This window comes from Eurosta solidaginis, unplaced genomic scaffold (genome assembly GCF_040869045.1).
Source record: "Eurosta solidaginis isolate ZX-2024a unplaced genomic scaffold, ASM4086904v1 ctg00000120.1, whole genome shotgun sequence".
Taxonomy (NCBI): Eukaryota; Metazoa; Arthropoda; class Insecta; order Diptera; family Tephritidae; genus Eurosta; species Eurosta solidaginis.
Genome location: NW_027136879.1, coordinates 2515306 through 2524189, shown reverse-complemented (window position 1 = coordinate 2524189; position 8884 = coordinate 2515306). Strand labels below are relative to the sequence as shown.

The 8884-nt window shown below is 34.9% G+C and overlaps 1 pseudogene; it reads right to left on the bottom strand.

Annotated features, from left to right (window-relative positions):
• Positions 1-6090: 6090 nt before the first annotated feature.
• LOC137235623 (uncharacterized) lies at positions 6091-7000 on the bottom strand (annotated as a pseudogene).
• Between the last annotated feature and the right edge of the window lie 1884 nt (positions 7001-8884).

The window sequence follows — 8884 nt, the reverse complement described above, 5'->3', positions numbered from 1 at the left end:
TATTACTCGAGCTACTATTTGCCTGACCCCCAGACCCTACTTGAAAAAACATCTTCTTGCAGCCGGTAGTCTACTTTTGTAGTCACCATATAAATGTATGCAAAATATCATTATATTGTTGAGTTCAGCTTGTTGCAACATGATTTTTTGCAACTGTCACTACCCTTGCTTTACCCAAGTACGTTTGCTTTACCCAGTACATACCTTCTAAGCCTGCCTAGTATGGGATAAAGGTTTGGTTTGCGTGCGATGCTAAATCGTTCTATTTACTCGAAAGTAAGATATTTACGGGAAAGAACTCAAATGCTAGTCGAGCAACCAACGTAGGAGAAGGTGTTGTGCAAAGGTTAGTATGCCACTGGGAGAATACCGGAAGGCCTATAGTTTTTGAAAATATTTTCACATCGCTAAACTTGGGTAAGTATTTAATGTCCAAAGGTCATGCTCTTCTTGATACTGTTCGTCAAAATAAGACTTTTGTACCAAATGAAATGAAGGCTGACCGCAATCGAGCAGAAGAGTCTACCATTTTCGGGTTTCTAGATGGAAAGTTTTCTTTGGTATCTTAAGTCCCACAAAAAGACAGAGCAGTCGTAATTCTTGCCAGTACTCCTTTGACAGATTCAATTGTAGTTGAAAACAAAAGCATGCCACAATATATCCTTGATTACAATACAAACAAAGGAGGCGTCGACGCAATCGATAAAATGCTTTCTGCATATTCACCGAACAGCAAAACTTTGCGTTGGCCTTTCGCTATTTTTTTGTAACATGCTAGATATAAGTGCACTTGCAACATTCATCATTTACTCGGAAAACAATCCATACCTACACGCGACGAAAGTTCTTACGGACTTGGCCAAGCAGCCTTTTATGCCAGCAATTGAACAACGCTCTAAAGTTCCGCGGGTGGTGGGACACATCCAAACACGTAAAGCTATTGAAATAGCACTAGATGGATCCATTGCTGCTACTTCTAAAGGTGATTTATCCATTTTACCTGATATTTCCAGCGACAAACAACCAGCATATCCTGTACGTTGTCAACACTGTGAAATGGGAAATCGTAAAAGTGCACGCAAAATCTGTAGTTGGTGTAAAAAAGCAGTGTGCGATGCTCATGCCGAAACATATACTTTGGGAAAATGCTGTTCAGTTCCTGAAAACTAATACATTTTTTGACTTAATATTATTACCTGAATTCAATATTTTTAAATAAAAACGTTAGTACACACGTACATGTCAAATAATCACCATACAAGTATTTTTTCTAAATATTATCGTGGTTTTACATGCAGTTACATGCTTGCTACAAATGTAGACTTCCGACCGTGTACGTAAGTTTTATATCCCGGGCACACGAAGGTTAAATGTTTGGGAAAAAATTTAAGAACTCAACATCAGGATGGACAAGGGAACAGCTGTTTCCATTATACTTTGTAAATCTCTTCAAAGCCTTTTCCACCTGAAATGGGACTTTACCCGCACTCCTGCGATGATTGGACTATCTACAAACGCAAGCGACCATCATCTCGGCTTGCTGTTATATAAATTTTCCCTATTGCCGCCTCACCAAATTGTTGCCGGTGTGTGTTGATTTGTTTTCCGAAAATTTATCGATTTGTCATCGTAAATAGCGATTTTATTGTGAGTTTTAAGTTATTACGAAACCATCAGCGCAAGTTCGCTTTTAATCATCTATAACAATGACCTAGCACCCCATTTAATTTAAAAAAAAATATATAATAAAATTCAAAAGTACCATTCGTAAAATCTCAAACAAATACAGCATGACTCCACTAACCCAATTCGCCAAGCCAATATGACCTTCTTACATACATATACATATGTTCATAAAAAGCAATCGTTAAATTAAGAAAAAAAATTTTAATTTTTATCGCATTTAATTTTGTTTTTAGTCAAGATCTTCTATTTTCTGACACAACACATTCGGACCATTTCCCCAATTATAGATTGGCATATTTTCATTATGTTAAATATCATGTTTATGTACTATATATGGGGTATTCCATCCCATTTCAACCAATTTTGAACCCGACCACTTTGGAATTGGCTGAAAGTTTTTCTTCTTTTTCTAGCTTACGAAAGAAGTTTTTCAGAATTTTTTCAAATTTTTTCATCCAACTCAAAAAAAAGTTATGAATTTAAAAAAAAACACCGTTTTTGTTTTCAAAATGCTATAACTTTTTCAAAAATTGACCATATGGGATTTTTTTTTTAAATTTGTTTTTAAATGTACTTTTCGGAAAAAATACAAAAAAATTTTTAAAGTTTTTTTTTTTAATTCTTCAGTTTTTCGAGATTTTTCGAATTTCGCCATTTTATTTTTTCTCATAAAAAACTTCAATCAATTCTGCAATCATCCCCACTAATCCCGGGGTCGGCCGATTTTTTTTATATTTTTTTTTATTTAATTGAAAAAAAATTTTCAAAAATATAATTTTTTTTTTTATCTATTTTATTTATATAACAAAAAAATGTAAGAAAATGATTTTTAAGTATTCTTTTCTTTATATATTATGGTATATTATGGTATACCGGCCTAATGCAGTTGCTGGACAGCGAAAGCGAGTCATTTTAATCGTAGATTACCATAATATATAAAGAAAAGAATACTTAAAAATCATTTTCTTACATTTTTTTTGTTATATAAATAAAATTGATAAAAAAAAATTTTTTTTTGAAAATTTTTTTTTCAATTCAATAAAAAAAAATATAAAAAAAATTGAGCCACTCCGGGATTAGTAGGGATTGCAGAATTGATTGAAGTTTTTTATGAAAAAAAAAGTGGCGAAATTCGAAAAATCTCGAAAAATTGAAAAATTAAAAAAAAAACTTTAAAAATTTTTTTTGTATTTTTTCCGAAAAGTAAATTTAAAAACAAATTAAAAAAAAAACGATCACAAACGGTCAATTTTTGAAAAATTTATAGCATTTTGAAAACAAAAACGGTGTTTTTTTTAAATTCATAACTTTTTTTGAGTTGGATGAAAAAATTTGAAAAAATTCTGAAAAACGTCTTTCGTAAACTAGAAAAAGAGGAAAAACTTTCAGCCAATTCTAAAGGGATCGGGTTCAAAATTGGTCGAAATGGGATGGAATACCCCATATGTATGTAGGGTTGTGAGTTTCCACGAAATTGGCCTGCTTTCGAATGAATGTACTTCAAGTGCGAATTTTTTTGCTTCAGATCGAACTTTATAAATAAATTATAAGACGACACCAAAAATCAAACGAATATGAGCAGCTGCAAAACTTTAAAGGGAACTTCATTATGGATCATAATAGAAATTCTACTTCGTATTTTTTTTTTCACAACAACACAATCACTAGTAAATAGGCTGTCATGTAGCAACCACAACCACATCATGGCCAATGCTTGACTGCCAATGATGGCCATAAAACACTTAAAAATGTCGATATGAGAAAGTAAAGAGCAAACAAGTGATCAATATCAAGGGAGGAGAAGTGGGTGGAGCATGTGCGAGTCTACATACATACATATATGCATATATGTATAAAAAAGTTATTTGTTGAATGTTTCGTGAAATGCCAATTTTTGTGAGCAATTAATAAAATTTCTTGAAAATTTGTATTTGAGGCATCAGAAGCAACAAAATTTTGTTTCCAACAATAGCAATGCAAAAATAAATGTTAAAAAAATCATTCATACTTCTGGATCTTGTATAAGTAAGCTAAGTAAGCCAACCTGTGCATGTCGAGGCGTCAAACAAACAACACTTGAAAACATTAAATGTTCGTATTGATCCTAAGGCATGAGCTGTCTTCACCAGACACCTCTCTTGTATTTGCCTAAAGTGTTGACTGAAGTCCATTTCGGTGCGAACCTTTAGCAAGATTAGGTTAGGTTTAACTGGCCGCTCCGTAAGGAGCTCACATAGACTGAATGAGTCCATAGTGTTACCAGCAGTTTGTTTAACGATCACACTGGAAAAACACTATCAAGAACCAGGACCTATGTTTGAAATAGCACGTCCTCTTGGCTAATACCAAAAGCTTTCTAGGACATACACCACTTGATGCTTCTAGATCTCATTAAGTCCCTTCTTTTAAGCTGTACCCATTTCTAATAGGCGAAGTCTTAGCCTGGCTTAATTCATCCGCTTGTTCATTCTCATCCATTTCCATATTCCATGGGACCCAATATATATGCATGCTTCTCCCTTTCCCGATTCCTTCGAGGTATTTCTATATCCTAACATACTTAGATGTTGTACTATGAGAGATTAAGCTTAAGCTATTTTCCTCTTGCACAGTATACCGCAGGCTCTACATTCTCTATTACTTTATCTGTATCTGCCGTTTGAGTGCCCTTGCGCAACTTCCCACCTCTAACGTGGCTCTAAGACACCCACGTCCGCCTAATATATAATGACGCCATACTACAGGTCACACCTCCTAGCTTAGGCCTAGACCAATTCCGGACCTTACACCTCCTAGTAAGGAAGATGATATCTGTCTTCTCCGCGTGGGCGCTCAACCTGACATTAGATGTCCGGGTATTTATATCCCAGTGAACCGACCCATCTATAAGGTGTTATCTATTTCTATTCGGGACTATTTCAAAATTATGTTGTGATCATTTTGGAACTAGTTTTGGTTTACTTCACGTGTTTTTTTTTTTTTTAGTATTACTTGGGGATTATTCTCCGACTTTTACAGAATAGCGTATTGGAACTATTTTTTGAGCCTTATAGGGCCCATTTGATATTGTTTTCAGTACGATTTCCGGGTTATTCCAGTTCTATTTCGCGATCATTTCGAAATACAGAATCATTTCGTGACTATTTCATTTATGATTATTTTCGGGATTTATTTGGGCTGTTTCGATATTATTTTTTTAGATTTATTTTTATTTTTTTATTCTAAAGTATGGATCAATGTTTGCACAGGAGCGACAATAATTTTACCTCCTAATATTTAAAAACACATTATCCTTTTGTTGGTCACATTAAAGGTGGTTTAAATACACGAAAGATAAATTACGGCAGTAAGGTCTTCTGGGTCACAGGTCAGAGCATAGCAATTGAAAATTAGTTACAAGGCATACATACTGGTGAATGCTTTCGTAAAAGTAAGCATAGTAGCAATCATGGGTTTGAAACTGAATGGGTTATATTTCTTCATTCAGATGTTTCAGCGTATTAAACGGGATACAAGCTTAGACTTCCCTACGAAAAGGCAATATATTCAAATATAGTCTCAATTACTGAAATGGTCCTGAATGGATCTCTAAAAATTTCACGAAGTAGTTCCGAAAAGAGACCCAAGATGGTTCTGTATTAGTCCCAATCGATATTGGAAACAATCCTGGAGTGATATAAAAAACAGTGGCAAACCAATCCTTAAATTGTCTTGAAAAAGTCCCAAAATAACCACAATACGATATATAAACCGAGTTGATAAAGAAATCCTGATTTCATACCGAAATAGTAAGATATAGAATTTAGGTCTGTAGTTAGACATAGATAGTAGCTCTGCAGATCAGCCACTAAGCAACTTCAGCTTTACAGACTCTATGCTATTTTAATATTGGCATGTCGTTGGACATGGGATCCTGGCTCACGTAGCAACCTTAATACCATGATGAATGTTACACCCTTACCCTAATAGTGATTGTGCACTATCACACACCGCAGACTTTAGCGTACACTTATTTTCAACATACCCAACATTATAAACTTGAGATATATTCAACGGAGAGGCTCGATAGGGGCATTTTAATATTGCCACGAAAAAATGCTAGCCGAATTGCGTATCTTACCACTGCTAGAACAACAGGGAAATGATTAATTGGCTTCACGGACGGTAAGTTCATCAAAATTGTAAAGCGATCGCTGCTTTGGTACATCACATAAGTGCAAACATTTATTTAACATACATTTTCGTGTATGAGTTTATATGTAAATGCATCTAATTTAAAGATTACACAGAAATACATTGCGACAATACAATAACACCCACTGGATAAGACAAGGACATACAACATAAACTTGGTACATAGGCTCTTCGGCTTCGATTTCTCCACTCATCATTCACTTTCTTCTCTCACTTTTTGTGCAACTCACTGATAATGCGCTAAACCTCATGCTCATCACTAATATTAATTTTACCTGCACCAACTTTACTAATAAAAGCCTCCATAATAAAAGCTAATCGCTGTTTGGATGTCAAACGGTACCAGAGTATGAGTGTGCGCTCCCGTTGAAGTTTTGCACTGCGTTTAGTTGACTTCTTATCGCCCTGATAAAAAACGTTTGAAATTCTCGAACGGATCTTCGCAGAGTTTCTCATTTGAGAGCGCAGCCCAATATAAGGGTAATTTTTGCCATGTCTTTAGCTCCCACCAATTTGGAAATTTTCCACAAGGATTATTACGCATATGCGTATTTAATGTATCCCACAATTTATTTGCGCGCCTCTCAATGCATTTCAGTTCGAGTAGTGTTGAAGATGAGCACATTTCGGCAATTTTCGATACTACGCGCTTGCATACAGCATCACAAATGCTAACATCACCACCTGCTCGTCTATCTTCACCAACTTACTCTGCACACTCATTTTTGGGAATATCGAGAAAAGTTGGACGTTGTGACCTTTGTTGACATTCGTTGCGTTTCTCTTGCAGTTGATTTGATTGGCTGCAACGTTCGCTCTCTCTCTCTCTCTCTGTTGTCTCTGCTTCTTCCTCTTCCTCAGCCTGTTCAAATTCTTCGCAAAATTCGGCCAATTGATTCTCATCACAATCATCCAGATCATCAGAATATTGCATCATTTCGTCACCGTTTAAAATTTGTGGGCGTGGCGAGTAGACATTTGAAATACATCTATCTTCCGATTCTGTCAGACTGGGCGTGGAAACAGTTATGCAACAGAGACAACAATCGCTGTCTTTTCCAAACATTTTGGCCACATCGAATTGTAAAAATTGCAGAATGTGATCGATAATAACATCCATTGTGTCAATAAAAACTTCAATAATTTTAATTAGGCTAAAATTAACTACGCGTAGTCGCAATATTTTACGTTTTTTGTTTTCGTTTATATTTATATTTTACTTATTATAATTTTTATTTTTTCTTTAGCTTTTTTCGTTTATCTCACAAAAATGTTCTTACATAAATTCGAAGTTTTATTACGAAATCTAATTTGTGAAGGGAATGCCACAATTTCAATAAAACGATGGCAAGGTGGGATGGAACAGCACAGGATGTGAACTTCTAACAGTAAAAACATATACTGAAAGAAAAAAAAAACTGGTGAAATCAAATCAATTACCGGTCAATCAATTTCGCACACATATATTATAAATTAATCATTTTAACAGTCAAATTAAGAAAAAAAGTTCAGCTCTGCTTAAAAAAAAATAAAAATAAAAATAAAAATAAAAACAATTTTTGTTGTTATATCGGCCTACTGATTTTAAGATCGCGGGTTCGAATCGAGCTCAAGGCCTAACAATAATTTTTTATCATTATTATTGTTATGATAAATTTTTTCTTAATTGAAAAAATTTTTAAATTAGAATAGAAGAAAGAAAAAATTTTAGACAACTGCCAAAGCTCGTTGTATAGATCCATTTCGGGAACTGCTAAATTCCTTCATCGGCAACGTTTAGGCGCCGCTGCTATAACCATTCAGCCACCACAGCGGTTTTTTGTTTGTCTTCATTAATCCTACTTCTATTCTGGTTCGTGCCAATTGATATTCACACCACTGCGACATCTGTTGCAGAATAGCTGTGAAATGGATCTATACAACGAGCTTTGGCAGTTGTCTAAAATTTTTTCTTTCTTCTATTCTAATTTAAAAATTTTTTCAATTAAGAAAAAATTTATCATAACAATAATAATGATAAAAAATTATTGTTAGGCCTTGAGCTCGATTCGAACCCGCGATCTTAAAATCAGTAGGCCGATATAACAACAAAAATTGTTAATACATCCCAGAGCACGGGGAAAAACAAGTGTCAATAAAATATGACACTTTGGCAGCATTGCCAACAAACAAGTCCAATTTTCACAGCTATTCTGCAACAGATGTCGCAGTGGTGTGAATATCAATTGGCACGAACCAGAATAGAAGTAGGATTAATGAAGACAAACAAAAAACCGCTGTGGTGGCTGAATGGTTATAGCAGCGGCGCCTAAACGTTGCCGATGAAGGAATTTAGCAGTTCCCGAAATGGATCTATACAACGAGCTTTGGCAGTTGTCTAAAATTTTTTCTTTCTTCTATTCTAATTTAAAAATTTTTTCAATTAAGAAAAAATTTATCATAACAATAATAATGATAAAAAATTATTGTTAGGCCTTGAGCTCGATTCGAACCCGCGATATAAAAATAAAAACTTATTTCGTTTTCTAGGCCCTGCTTTTTAGAAGGAGAGAGAAAAGGAGAAAAATTAAATCCTGTTTTCGAAACAGCCAATTAACTTCGATTTAAAGATATAAAGAAGTAGTAAAAATAGTATAATAAAGTAAGAAATACCCTTCGATCTTAAGGCAACAAGGTTCATACAGCACTGGCCAAGAGGCAAAAAGGATTTGATCCAGAGGTTAAGTTTCTCATAGCTGCCCATTTAGTAAATTCCTTCCCCAACTTGACGAAATTCACCGATATTTTCAGAGCACGCCTGGCAAACCGTCTCTTGGGATGAGGTGAGAAAAGTGCGACACTGAGCAGACAAGTCGACAGACACTTTCATACGTCAACTCACAACGGAAGTCCAGACTGGTTTCGAATGCTAAGAGGTATTGCCTTACGCCTTCTTAGACATGAAGAAAACCATTGAAAAAGTGCCCATAAGAGTGTTAGTAAGCTCCTGTGGAGAAGAGCAGTT